This window comes from Papio anubis, unplaced genomic scaffold, assembly GCF_008728515.1.
Source record: "Papio anubis isolate 15944 unplaced genomic scaffold, Panubis1.0 scaffold283, whole genome shotgun sequence".
Classification (NCBI taxonomy): Eukaryota; Metazoa; Chordata; class Mammalia; order Primates; family Cercopithecidae; genus Papio; species Papio anubis.
In genome coordinates, this window is record NW_022162923.1 from 18,934 (window position 1) to 34,656 (window position 15,723).

Here is a 15,723-nt window from a genome sequence, read left to right on the forward strand (position 1 = left end):
TTTTGAGAGCAGGTACTATTTATTAACTGACCAACTTAGAAAAATAATCATGGTAGACACCTTAGTTCATTCTTCTAATAAGCCTGTTGATCTGGTCCTCCCTGTTGCCAGCATCTCCACCTTCTACAAAATGGGTGGTCTTTCTCTTCATTCCACCTCATGGAGAACATAATTTGAAGGGCCACAGGAAGTTATTTGCCTCTTTGAAGCATTTTCCAACAGTATAGATCTCATGAATCAGATCCTCCATGCAGATGATGCCATATTTACCAAGATATCGAGCAATCAAAGCGTTATCTGTCAAAGCAATTCGCTTCTTATTGATTTCGCCATAACCACGCTTGTAGTTTAGTTCATTTACTGACTTCAGATTGGGGTACCCCCATGCAATATGTGGCTCTACAATCCTCAGCATGTTAATCGAAGCCTTGTTGAGCTTCACAAAGGTTCCATTGAAGATTGCGAAGAAGCTGCAATACCCTTCGGACCTTTGGGCTCATGCCAATGATACCTCTGATCCTGATGACAAATGCCAATTTGGGTTCTGCAGGTACATAGAAGTTGCCAGCTTTTCTTGCCATCCTCGCCATTCGAATTTCAGTTCTGTACCTCTGCCTATATTCCTTGGGATAGTGCTTCACTTTTTCATAGATAAGCTTCCTCCTTACCTTTCAAAGTGTCTTTTGGGCAAACCTCTTTCTCAGGTGCTTGACCTTCAGCTCTGCGAAATTCCTTCGCTTTTTCTTAAGGGTTTCTGGCACAGCAAGAACTTTCTTCTTCTTCTCTTCTACACCCTCCATGGTTCCAGCTGGAAAAAGAGCTGTTTCCCAGGATTGTATTGAGGATTTTTGAAATGATGTTCATCAAGGATATTGGCCTGAAATTCTCTTTTTTTATTGTGTCTCTGCCACGTTTGGGTATCAGGATGATGCTGGCCTCATAAAATGAGTTAGGAAGGATTTCCTCTTTTTCTATTGTTTGGAATAGTTTCAGAAGGAATGGTACCAGTTCCTTTTTGTACTTCTGGTAGAATTCGACTGTGAATCCGTCTGGTCCTGGACTTTTTGGGGTTGGTACTGGATTCTTTGATTTTTGAAGGGATTTTTAAATTCTAAAAATCAAGCCAAACATGACCTCCAACAAATAGTACTCTCTGTTTGGTTTCTTTCTTTCTTTTTTAATTTTCATTTGAACATGTACAAAGACTCTGCATTTATACAGTACATAAACTTTATTACATATATCAATAGCATCATTAGCAAGCCAAATTCTTTCAAATACTTATTTACATTCTCAGCTACTATAACTAAATCTGGATTATTTTGTTATAGCAGCCAAAGTAGCATGACAAATAAAAAAAAAAAAAACCTAAAGATTGCACTAAACAAGTTTTATACCTTAAAGCATTTACTTTTCCCTGCTTTTTCTCTAATAGAGAGCCAAGAAATGTATAGCAGAAAAATATTTTGTCAAACACACGTATGCACCTATTGATCACAAATTGTGATATTTGAATGGTAACAATATGAGTATAATTATTTTACTTAGGGATAAATTTAGGGATAATTATTTTATATATTTAATATCTCTGGTCATATAGTGTGTTAAAAATTTACTAATTTCTGCCACTTCAAAATGTGCATTGTAAATAATTAAATTGGAAATAAGAACAAAAGGTGCCTAGCAACATATAGATATACAAAATTTGATTTTAGGTTTGGGGGTACATGCGAAGCTTTGTTACATAGATAAACATGTGTCATGGGAGTTTGTTGTACATGTTATTACAGGTATTAAGCTCAGTACCCAATAGTTATCTTTTCTGCTACTTTCCCTCTTCCCACCTTCCTCCATCAAGTAGACCACAGTATCTGTTATTTCCTTCTTTGTGTTCATAAGCTCTTATCATTTAGCTCCCAGTTATAAGTGAGAACATGTGTTATTTGATTTTCTGTTTCTGCATTCATTTGATAAGGATGATAGCCTCCAGCTGCATCCATGTTCCCACAAAAGACACAATCTCATTCTTTCTTATGGGTTGCATAATATTCAATGGTGTATATATACCACGTTTTAAAATCCAGTCTGTCATTGATGGCCATTTAGGTTGATTCCATGTCTTTGCTATTGTGAACAATGCTGCAATGAATATTCGAATGCATGCAGCTTTATGGTAGAACGCTTCATGTTTCTCTGGGTATATATCCAGTAATAGGATTGCTAGGTCGAATAGTAGTTGTGCTTTGAGCTCTCTCAGAAATCGCCATACTGCTTTCCAAAATGGTTGAACTAATTTACACCTCCATCAACAGTGTATAAGGGTTTTCTTTTCTTTACAACCTCACCAGTATGTTATTTTTTAACTTTTTTTCCAAATGTTATTGGGGATCACGTGGTGTTTCGTTATATGAGTAAGTTCTTTGGTGCTGATTTGTGAGATTTTGATGCACTCATCACCCTAACAGTGTAGTCTTTCATCCTTGTCCCCCTCCCACACTTCCCCTCAAGTCGCCAAAGTCCATTGTATCATTCTTATGCCTTTGCATTCTCATATCTTAGCTCCCACATATCAGTTAGAATATACAATGTTTGATTTTCCATTCCTGAGTTGCTTCACTTAGAATAATAGTCTCCAGTCTCATCCAGTCAGTGCAAATGCTGTTAATTCATTTCTTTGTATCGCTGAGTAGTATTCCATTACATATATACATATATATAGGATTATATATTTGGTATCTATCTATCTATGTCTATATCTATCTATCTATATCTACCTATATCGATATCTGTTTCTTTATCCACTCATTGACTGATGGGCATTTGGGCTGGTTCTATGATTTTGCATTCCGAATTGTGCTGCTATAAACATGCATGTGCAAGTATCTTTCTTGTATAATGACTTTTTTCTCCCTGGGTAGATACCCAGTAGTGGGAATCCTGCTTGCCACTCTGTGCTGTTTAACTGTGTCATTTAGCCCATTTACATTCAAGATTAATATTGATAGGTGTGGATTTGATCCTGTCATTGTGCTGTTAGCTTGTCATTACATTTGCTTGTTTGTATGGTTGCTTTAAACACTGGTCTCTGTGTTTAAGGGGATTTTTTTATTAGCTGGTAGTGGTCTTTCTTTTCTATACTAAGTGCCCCTTTCAAGATCTCTTGTAAGGCAGATCTGGTGGTAATACAGTCCCTCAACATTTGCTTATCTGAAAAAAATCTTCCTTTTCCTTCACTTAAAAAGCTTAATTTGGTTGGATATGAAATTCTTGGTTGAAGATTTTTTTCTTTAAGAGTGTTGAATGTAGGCCTCCAATCTCTTCTGATTTGTAAGAATTCAGCTGACAGATCTGCTGTTAGCCTGATGGAAATCCCTTTGTAGGTGACCTGCCCTTTCTCTCTGGCTGCCTTTAACATTCTTTCTTTTATTTCCATCTTGGAAAATCTGATGATTATGTGTCTTGGAGATGATCTTGTGTAGAATCTTGCATGAGTTCTCTGTATTTCCTGAATATGTCTGTTGGCCTCTCTAGCAAGGTTGGGAAAGAGTTCGTGAACTATCGTATATCTGAAATATACTTTCCAAGTTGTTGGCTTTCTGGCTCTCCCTTTCAGGGATTCCAATGATTTATAGATTTAACCTCTTTTCATAATCCCATACTTCTCAGGGGTTTTGTTCACTCCTTTTTATTATTTTTTCTTTATTTTTTGTCTGACTGTCTTATTTCACAGAACCAGTCTTCAAGTTCTGAAATTCTTTCTTCAGATTGGTATATTCTGCTGTTGCATTGAGTAATTCTTGTATTATTCAGCTCTGTCAGACCCATTAAATTTTTTTTATACCGGCTATTTCATCCTTCAGCTGCTGTATCACATTACTGTGATTCTTATTTGCCTTGGATTGGGTTTTGTCTTCCTCCTGAATCTCGATCATCTTCGTTTCTGTCATATTCTGAATTCTATTTCTGTCATTCCAGCCAGTTCAGCCTTGTTAAGAACTCTTGTTGGAGAACTGGTACAGTCTTTTGGAGGAAATATGATATTCTGGCCATTTGAGTTACCAGAATGACTGCAATGGTTCTTTCTCTTCTCTGTATGTGGGTGTTTCTTTAACTGCAGTGTATACTGAGTACAGTAAATAGACTTCCTTTCTGGATGTTTTTGCCAGGGAGAGGCATTGTATGGGGTGTCTATCTGAAGCTCACTCTGTGTCTCTGGTTTTAGAGGGTGTTATGTTAGTGAGGCATTTTTGGTGTTGAAGCTTTGGGGTGTAATCCAGCAGGTGACACTTCAGCTTATTGGTCAGTCGATAGACTCTTGCTCAATTATGTGGTTCCCTTATGTTTCCTCACAGTTGCAGCCATGTTCCCTCTCAGTGTTCTGAAGATGTAGGTTCCTTGTGCCCTTCAGTCCTGGCTACAGTTCAAAACTTAGCATTCCTGAGCAGCCAACTGCAGTTCTGGTGCAATCTCAGTGTTTATGTTCCTTTCCCAGCTTAGAGGCAGCACTGGAAGAGATCTTAGTAGTGGTTGTGTCCAAGAGTCAACCCTTCGGGGCTCCATCCCAGAGAGATGCAGGTCAGCAATCGCTCAGAGCAGTCAGTCCAAGATGGAGGGTTTGTGCTGTGGGCCCAAGTCAGGGGTTCCCTGTCTGATGACCAGCACTGGGAGGTGTGGGAGTTGTGGGACCCATGGGAGTCTAAGTGGGCTTCTCTCATTGGGTTGACTACATCTTGTTGGAGGTATGAATAAGGCACTTAAGACCGTTGCTCCTTCGTTAGTCCAAGAGTGGCAAGAGCAGTTCCACTGTGGAGGCAATGGCATAGAGGGTTTCACTTGCTCCTGAAGGCTCTGCCCAAGATTAGCATTAAGAATTTAAATTCACACTTCTAGCACGTATTTTCTTTTTAAAATTAATTTAAAGAAAAGCTTATAATTTTAGCTTGTATTTCTTACTGCTGCAACGCACTATTCTTCTTTGTTAAGGAAAACCACAATAATTATAATACCATTGTATCTATGCACATATGTAGTTTCGGCTTAATTTTTTATTTATTATTTTACTTTATTTTCTGATTTTTAAATATTTTTACTATTGTGGAACATAACACAGTTATGGAAAGTAATAAAACCTAAATGCACAGTTAGAGAAAACAATTACAAATGTATCTCCCATGTTTACCACACCTTGGCCAAAAAATAAAATTTGCCAAAAATCCAGACACTCCCCATATATACCTTCTTGTTGATATCGTTTCCCTTTAGTTTTCTTCCTTCCAACTATTCCAATTGTTATGATAATCACTCATACATTTCATTTTAGAGTTTTACCACACATGTAATAAATTACAATGTATTAAAAATATATTTTTGAAAACTTCATATAAATTGACTTAAATTGAATGTTTTTTCGACATTAGTAATTCCTCTCACATCTGTGAATATTATCTATTTAGCTCAAATTTGTTCATTTTCTTTGCTATGTAAATTCTTTGTAAACATGTCACTCTGGTTTGCTTTTTGATTGCTGTACAGTACTCGACTGTTTGAGTATGCCATAATTTATTTATCATTTTATCACTGATGGTCATTTGGGAGACTTCTCAACTTTAGCTGTTCAAACAAAGTGATATGCACTTTTTTCATCTGTATTTGAGTAGGAGTACGAATATTGGTTCTTATGAGGTGATCCTCCATCATAATCAGATAACGTCATGCTCAAAGAAATTCTTTCAATTGATAATCCTAAGAGAAGTGTCTGAAAATTTTCAGTGCTTCATGTCCTTTTCAAAATTAGAAACACCAGAATAATTTTTGAACTTTTATATTTATATAAAATATTATTGAACATTTTACAATACTTTTTTATTCACATTTGAAATGCAACTTTAGTTTAAAAATTACAGATTACTCTTTTTTCATTCTATGACTCTGATTTCACATACATTTCTTAAGAATAAATTATATATACTTATTCATATTGCATTATTAACTTTTCTAATCTTTTTTCTTGAAGTTTCAAATTCTCTTTTGTTATCAGCAAGTAGAGTTATACCAGAGATATTTTCTTAAATGAAACATTGTGTCAAATGACTTTGTGAAAATATGATTAGTTATCAGCATATCATAAGGGAAAATTAGGTTGTTTAAATTGTTTAACAACCCTTGAAAGAACTCATGAAAAAAGTGTTAAAATACTAAAATGATTATACATTTAATATGGGCATCATAGGAAAATGCAAATTCTATCATTACTAGTATAGAAAAAAATGATTGGTAGTTAACTTCCCATGTCTGAGCAAACACACATTAAAAAAGGGCAAGCCTAGGCCGGGCGCGGTGGCTCAAGCCTGTAATCCTAGCACTTTGGGAGGCCGAGAAGGGGGGATCACGAGGTCAGGAGATCGAGATCATCCTGGCTAACACGGTGAAACCCCGTCTCTACTGAAAAAAAAAATACAAAAAAACTAGCCGGCCGAGGTGGCGGGCGCCTGTAGTCACAGTTACTCGGGAGGCTGAGGCAGGAGAATGACGTGAACCCGGGAGGCGGAGCTTGTAGTGAGCCGAGATCCGGCCACTGCACTCCAGCCTGGGCGACAGAGCGAGACTCCGTCTCAAAAAAAAAAAAAAAAGGGCAAGCCTAATATCAATGGTCATGATTCCCTTTAAGGTCTTGATCTTAAACTCTATGCGATCCTGATTTCCGAATGTGCAGTAAAATTCTTGGTTCTTCTAAATTAAATTCTGGGACCAGTGCCAAACAGGAAAGCACTGGGGCATACTAATGGATGAGTTCAATGCTGTCTTTATGGAAAACATGTAATTTTCAAAACAGCTCAAATTAACTACTATTTAAACAAAGTCTCGTCTTGCAATAGGCTGACATTTTTTCATAATAATTTTGAAGTAAAAGCTGATTTCTTATTCGCCAGCATGCAAATGAAGACATATTCTCTTTCATTGTTTTGCAATATTTTCCTTGTGTAGCCATAATTTGTGTTCAGCAACATGACTTGCTATGGAAATTTTTAAACCCAATACATGGATCGTATATTGGATGTCTAAATTTCTGAAGGAAGCTTAATCATAACTTGTATCATGACTGCTGTTAATTTATTTTTCTCAATACCAGATACATGTAAACAGAATCTAAATTTTTCCTCTCAAAAGCATTCAAGATTTTCTTGGGAAGACATATACACCCATACACATATATACACACCCCACATGAATGGGAATAGTTTTTGTCCTACAGTTTCCAAAATGAAAAATAAACTTTAGGGATGTCATGCAGGTTGAAATGGCCCTATTGAGGCGGAGCAAGATGGCCGAATAGGAACAGCTCCAGTCTCCAACTCCCAGCGCCAGCGACACAGAAGACCGGTGATTTCTGCATTTTCAACTGAGGTACTGGGTTCATCTCACTGGGGAGTGCCGGACGATCGGTGCTGGTCAGCTGCTGCAGCCCGACCAGCGAGAGCTGAAGCAGGGCGAGGCATCGCCTCACCTGGGAAGCGCAAGGGGGAAGGGAATCCCTTTTCCTAGCCAGGGGAACTGAGACACACAACACCTGGAAAATCGGGTAACTCCCACCCCAATATTGCGCTTTAAGCAAACAGGCACACCAGGAGATCATATCCCACACCTGGCCGGGAGGGTCCCACACCCACGGAGCCTCCCTCATTGCTAGCACAGCAGTCTGTGATCTACCGGCAAGGCAGCAGCGAGGCTGGGGGAGGGGCGCCCGCCATTGCTGAGGCTTAAGTAGGTAAAGAAAGCTGCTGGGAAGCTCCAACTGGGTGGAGCTCACAGCAGCTCAAGGAAACCTGCCTGTCTCTGTAGACTCCACCTCTGGGGACAGGGCACAGCTACACAACAACAACAACAACAACAACAACAAAGCAGCAGAAAACTCTGCAGACGCAAACGACTCTGTCTGACAGCTTTGAAGAGAGCAGTGGATCTCCCAACACGGAGGCTGAGATCTGAGAACGGACAGACTGCCTGCTCAAGTGGGTCCCTGACCCCTGAGTAGCCTAACTGGGAGACATCCCCCACTAGGGGCAGTCTGACACCCCACACCTCACAGGGTGGAGTACACCCCTGAGAGGAAGCTTCCAAAGCAAGAATCAGACAGGTACACTCGCTGTTCAGAAATATTCTATCTTCTGCAGCCTCTGCTGCTGATACCCAGGCAAACAGGGTCTGGAGTGGACCTCAAGCAATCTCCAACAGACCTACAGCTGAGGGTCCTGACTGTTAGAAGGAAAACTATCAAACAGGAAGGACACCTACACCAAAACCCCATCAGTACATCACCATCATCAAAGACCAGAGGCAGATAAAACCACAAAGATGGGGAAAAAGCAGGGCAGAAAAGCTGGAAATTCAAAAAATAAGAGCACATCTCCCCCGGCAAAGGAGCGCAGCTCATCGCCAGCAACGGATCAAAGCTGGACGGAAAATGACTTTGACGAGATGAGAGAAGAAGGCTTCAGTCCATCAAATTTCTTAGAGCTAAAGGAGGAATTACGTACCCAGCGCAAAGAAACTAAAAATCTTGAAAAAAAAGTGGAAGAATTGACGGCTAGACTAATTAATGCAGAGAAGGTCATAAATGAAATGAAAGAGATGAAAACCATGACACGAGAAATACGTGACAAATGCACAAGCTTCAGTAACCGACTCGATCAACTGGAAGAAAGAGTATCAGCGATTGAGGATCAAATGAATGAAATGAAGCGAGAAGAGAAACCAAAAGAAAAAAGAAGAAAAAGAAATGAACAAAGCCTGCAAGAAGTATGGGATTATGTAAAAAGACCAAATCTCCGTCTGATTGGGGTGCCTGAAAGTGAGGGGGAAAATGGAACCAAGTTGGAAAACACTCTTCAGGATATCATCCAGGAGAACTTCCCCAACCTAGTAGGGCAGGCCAACATTCAAATCCAGGAAATACAGAGAACGCCACAAAGATACTCCTCGAGAAGAGCAACTCCAAGACACATAATTGCCAGATTCACCAAAGTTGAAATGAAGGAAAAAATCTTAAGGGCAGCCAGAGAGAAAGGTCGGGTTACCCACAAAGGGAAGCCCATCAGACTAACAGCAGATCTCTCGGCAGAAACTCTACAAGCCAGAAGAGAGTGGGGGCCAATATTCAACATTCTTAAAGAAAAGAATTTTCAACCCAGAATTTCATATCCAGCCAAACTAAGTTTCATAAGTGAAGGAGAAATAAAATCCTTTACAGATAAGCAAATGCTTAGAGATTTTGTCACCACTAGGCCTGCCTTACAAGGGACCCTGAAGGAAGCACTCAACATGGAAAGGAACAACCGGTACCAGCCATTGCAAAAACATGCCAAAATGTAAAGACCATCGAGGCTAGGAAGAAACTGCATCAACTAACGAGCAAAATAACCAGTTAATATCATAATGGCAGGATCAAGTTCACACATAACAATCTTAACCTTAAATGTAAATGGACTAAATGCTCCAATGAAAAGACACAGACTGGCAAACTGGATAAAGAGTCAAGACCCATCAGTCTGCTGTATCCAGGAGACCCATCTCACACGCAGAGACATACATAGGCTCAAAATAAAGGGATGGAGGAAGATTTACCAAGCAAATGGAGAACAAAAAAAAGCAGGGGTTGCAATCCTAGTCTCTGATAAAACAGACTTTAAACCATCAAAGATCAAAAGAGACAAAGAAGGCCATTACATAATGGTCAAGGGATCAATTCAACAGGAAGAGCTAACTATCCTAAATATATATGCACCCAATACAGGAGCACCCAGATTCATAAAGCAAGTCCTTAGAGACTTACAAAGAGACTTAGACTCCCATACAATAATAATGGGAGACTTCAACACTCCACTGTCAACATTAGACAGATCAACGAGACAGAAAGTTAACAAGGATGTCCAGGAATTGAACTCATCTCTGCAGCAAGCAGACCTAATAGACATCTATAGAACTCTCCACCCCAAATCAACAGAATATACATTCTTCTCAGCACCACATCGTACTTATTCCAAAATTGACCACGTAATTGGAAGTAAAGCACTCCTCAGCAAATGTACAAGAACAGAAATTATTACAAACTGTCTCTCAGACCACAGTGCAATCAAACTAGAACTCAGGACTAAGAAACTCAATCAAAACCGCTCAACTACATGGAAACTGAACAACCTGCTCCTGAATGACTACTGGGTACATAACGAAATGAAGGCAGAAATAAAGATGTTCTTTGAAACCAATGAGAACAAAGATACAACATACCAGAATCTCTGGGACACATTTAAAGCAGTGTGCAGAGGGAAATTTATAGCACTAAATGCCCACAAGAGAAAGCAGGAAAGATCAAAAATTGACACTCTAACATCGCAATTAAAAGAACTAGAGAAGCAAGAGCAAACACATTCCAAAGCTAGCAGAAGGCAAGAAATAACTAAGATCAGAGCAGAACTGAAGGAGATAGAGACACAAAAAACCCTCCAAAAAATCAATGAATCCAGGAGTTGGTTTTTTGAAAAGATCAACAAAATTGACAGACCACTAGCAAGACTAATAAAGAAGAAAAGAGAGAAGAATCAAATCGACGCAATAAAAAATGATAAAGGGGATATCACCACCGACCCCACAGAAATACAAACTACCATCAGAGAATACTATAAACACCTCTACGCAAATAAACTGGAAAACCTAGAAGAAATGGATAATTTCCTGGACACTTACACTCTTCCAAGACTAAACCAGGAAGAAGTTGAATCCCTGAATAGACCAATAGTAGGCTCTGAAATTGAGGCAATAATTAATAGCCTACCAACCAAAAAAAGTCCAGGACCAGATGGATTCACAGCTGAATTCTACCAGAGGTATAAGGAGGAGTTGGTACCATTCCTTCTGAAACTATTCCAATCAATAGAAAAAGAGGGAATCCTCCCTAACTCATTTTATGAGGCCAACATCATCCTGATACCAAAGCCTGGCAGAGACACAACAAAAAAAGAGAATTTTAGACCAATATCCCTGATGAACATCGATGCAAAAATCCTCAATAAAATACTGGCAAACCGGATTCAGCAGCACATCAAAAAGCTTATCCACCATGATCAAGTGGGCTTCATCCCTGGGATGCAAGGCTGGTTCAACATTCGCAAATCAATAAACATAATCCAGCATATAAACAGAACCAAAGACAAGAACCACATGATTATCTCAATAGATGCAGAAAAGGCTTTTGACAAAATTCAACAGCCCTTCATGCTAAAAACGCTCAATAAATTTGGTATTGATGGAACGTACCTCAAAATAATAAGAGCTATTTATGACAAACCCACAGCCAATATCATACTGAATGGGCAAAAACTGGAAAAATTCCCTTTGAACACTGGCACAAGACAGGGATGCCCTCTCTCACCACTCCTATTCAACATAGTGTTGGAAGTTCTGGCTAGGGCAATTAGGCAAGAGAAAGAAATCAGGGGTATTCAGTTAGGAAAAGAAGAAGTCAAATTGTCCCTGTTTGCAGATGACATGATTGTATATTTAGAAAACCCCATTGTCTCAGCCCAAAATCTCCTTAAGCTGATAAGCAACTTCAGCAAAGTCTCAGGATACAAAATTAATGTGCAAAAATCACAAGCATTCTTATACACCAATAACAGACAAACACAGAGCCAAATCATGAATGAACTTCCATTCACAATTGCTTCAAAGAGAATCAAATACCTAGGAATCCAACTTACAAGGGATGTAAAGGACCTCTTCAAGGAGAACTACAAACCACTGCTCAGTGAAATAAAAGAGGACACAAACAAATGGAAGAACATACCATGCTCATGGATAGGAAGAATCAATATCGTGAAAATGGCCATACTGCCCAAGGTAATTTATAGATTCAATGCCATCCCCATCAAGCTACCAATGAGTTTCTTCACAGAATTGGAAAAAACTGCTTTAAAGTTCATATGGAACCAAAAAAGAGCCCGCATCTCCAAGACAATCCTAAGTCAAAAGAACAAAGCTGGAGGCATCACGCTACCTGACTTCAAACTATACTACAAGGCTACAGTAACCAAAACAGCATGGTACTGGTACCAAAACAGAGATATAGACCAATGGAACAGAACAGAGTCCTCAGAAATAATACCACACATCTACAGCCATCTGATCTTTGACAAACCTGAGAAAAACAAGAAATGGGGAAAGGATTCCCTATTTAATAAATGGTGCTGGGAAAATTGGCTAGCCATCAGTAGAAAGCTGAAACTGGATCCTTTCCTTACTCCTTATACGAAAATTAATTCAAGATGGATTAGAGACTTAAATGTTAGACCTAATACCATAAAAATCCTAGAGGAAAACCTAGGTAGTACCATTCAGGACATAGGCATGGGCAAAGACTTCATGTCTAAAACACCAAAAGCAACGGCAGCAAAAGCTAAAATTGACAAATGGGATCTCATTAAACTAAAGAGCTTCTGCACAGCAAAAGAAACTACCATCAGAGTGAACAGGCAACCTACAGAATGGGAGAAAATTTTTGCAATCTACTCATCTGACAAAGGGCTAATATCCAGAACCTACAAAGAACTCCAACAAATTTACAAGAAAAAAACAAACAACCCCATCAAAAAGTGGGCAAAGGATATGAACAGACATTTCTCAAAAGAGGACATTCATACAGCCAACAGACATATGAAAAAATGCTCATCATCACTGGCCATCAGAGAAATGCAAATCAAAACCACAATGAGATACCATCTCACACCAGTTAGAATGGCGATCATTAAAAAGTCAGGAAACAACAGGTGCTGGAGAGGATGTGGAGAAATAGGAACACTTTTACACTGTTGGTGGGATTGTAAACTAGTTCAACCATTATGGAAAACAGTATGGCGATTCCTCAAGGATCTAGAACTAGATGTACCATATGACCCAGCCATCCCATTACTGGGGATATACCCAAAGGATTATAAATTATGCTGCTATAAAGACACATGCACACGTATGTTTATTGCAGCACTATTCACAATAGCAAAGACTTGGAATCAACCCAAATGTCCATCAGTGACAGATTGGATTAAGAAAATGTGGCACATATACACCATGGAATACTATGCAGCCATAAAAAAGGATGAGTTTGCGTCCTTTGTAGGGACATGGATGCAGCTGGAAACCATCATTCTTAGCAAACTATCACAAGAACAGAAAACCAAACACCGCATGTTCTCACTCATAGGTGGGAACTGAACAATGAGATCACTTGGACTCGGGAAGGGGAACATCACACACCGGGGCCTATCATGGGGAGGAGGGAGGGGGGAGGGATTGCATTGGGAGTTATACCTGATGTAAATGACGAGTTGATGGGTGCAGCAGACCAACATGGCACAAGTATACATATGTAACAAACCTGCATGTTATGCACATGTACCCTACAACTTAAAGTATAATAATAATAAATAAATTTAAAAAAAAAAAAAAAAAAAAAAGAAATGGCCCTATTTTCCCACTCAGAATTTTCAGCCCGTTTTCAATATTTATCGAACTGATCTCTCATCCTTAGGCCTTTAAGGAATTCATTCTCGTAAGTCAATTTGATATTCAAATATTAATTAATTAAATATTCAGCACTTCTGCAAATATTCTTTGAGCACTTAAAAAAAGTGTTTTCGATTGAAGAATATTGACTTCTCTGTATACGATTATTTGGATATTTTTCTTTCATTTTAACTTATTTTTTATTATTTAATGGTTTAAGACTAACGGATGTTAAAATCAGTATCCCATGTTGGGTTTTATTCATTTTAAGTTTTTACAGCATAATTGTTTCTAAGAAAGGATCTTGGAGTCAGACTGCCAGGACAGGAAATCAGGTTCTCTGCTTCATATAGGTATGATCTGAGAATCTATTTTACAACAACTATCAGCCTTAGGATAGCCATCTGTTAAATGCAGATGATAATAATACCCTCTTTGGATAGTCTTTATGAAGAGTTAGTACACACTTGTATAACTAATTTCAATTTCACCTGTCTGGTTCAGACAGGAAACAAGGACTGCTAGTTTTTTATTTGATTCTATGTTACTTGATATGTAGAAGTTACCTGTGAAAACTTCCACTTTTGAATAGATATAGTAGGTTCCAGAAAGCAAGATGTCCTTCTGCAACAACAAGGATAAGGTAAATAAAAGGCCAAAATTGTGTGTGTATTCATCAAAGAGCTTGCAAGCAATAAGGACCATCTGAACTGAAATCCAGCACAAGAAGAGTCTTTATGTGTGAAGAGCAATTTATAAAGCAATCCTTATCACATCACAGAAAGCTTTTTTCTGCAGAAAATGTAAAACTACTCCAAAAATACACCTGGAAATGCCAAGTGATTAGGCCAATAAAATAATTTTTTAAAATACAAATTTGGAGGATTAGTTTCTAATTTCAAAGTTTACTACAAGTTTACTGGACTAAATCAAGACAGTGTGGTAACTGCATCATGAGAGACAAAAGAACAATGAAACACAATTGAGAGTCTGGAAATTAGTAATGACATTCATGGTCAGCTGATTTTTAAAATCACACCATTGCAATTCAACAGGAATTAATCATTTTTCTCAACTAATTAGTTGAGAAAATACCCACATGTATAAAGATGAATTTAGGCTACTGCCAATGCCCACATGGAAGCTGGCCTTGGGCCAGCCTGCAACACATCCTAATCCAAGAGCCCATACCTTGCCACACTGCTGGTGCTGGCATGTGTTAACAAGCTTGCATTACACTGTCACTATTCAATGAAGAGCTTTGGCTGGTACCTCCCTTCAGAGTGCTGTGGCCAGCAATTCAGGAACGCAATGGCCCTTCCAGCACAGCAGATTCCCAATGTTGACGGGCTAGAGAACAAAGTCCAGGGTCCAAAACTAGACCCCAGATTTAGAGTTAGAAACCTTGGCCCTCCAAAAATCTACCAGAAACAAACTCATTTTATGGAATCCACAGTGAAAGCCCAAAGTGCATCAACGAAGATAAAAACAGAAAAAAAAAAAAAAAAATCTAAAGAATGGCAACTTCAAAGACTGAAGAATATCAGCCCACAGAGATGAGAAAGAACCAGCACAATAACTGTGGCAACTCAAAAAGCCTCCAAATGACCACACTAGTTCCCCCCCCAGGCTGAAAAGGCAGAAATATGATTCAGAACATGGATAGGAACAAAGATAATGAGATTCAGCAGAAAGTCAAACCACAATCCAAAGATTCTGAGGAATGCCATAAAATGATACAGAAGACACAAGACAAAATGGTCATTTTAAGAAAAATTCCAACTGATCTGATAGAGCTGAAAACATCACTTCAAGAATTTCAGAATACAAATGCAAGTGTTAGCAGAATCAACACAGCTGGGGAAAGAATCTCAGAGCTCAAGACCAGCTCTCTGAAATTAGTCAGGGAAAAATAATAATAAAAAAAAATAATAAAGAAGAATGCACAAAACCTCCAAGAATATAAGATTTTGTTAAGAGACTAAATACATGACTCATTGGCATCCATGAAATACAGGAATAATAGAAGGCAAATAACTGGGAAATCCTATTTCAGGATATAGTCCATAAAATTTTCCTCAACCTTGCTACAGAGGCCAGCATTCAAATTCAGGAAATGCTAAGAACCCCTACGAAATACTACACAAGAAGACTATACCCAAGACACATAGT

General features: G+C 38.7%; 1 pseudogene; it reads right to left on the reverse strand.

Annotated features, from left to right (window-relative positions):
- Positions 1–929, reverse strand: LOC101017880 (annotated as a pseudogene).
- Positions 930–15,723: the final 14,794 nt, after the last annotated feature.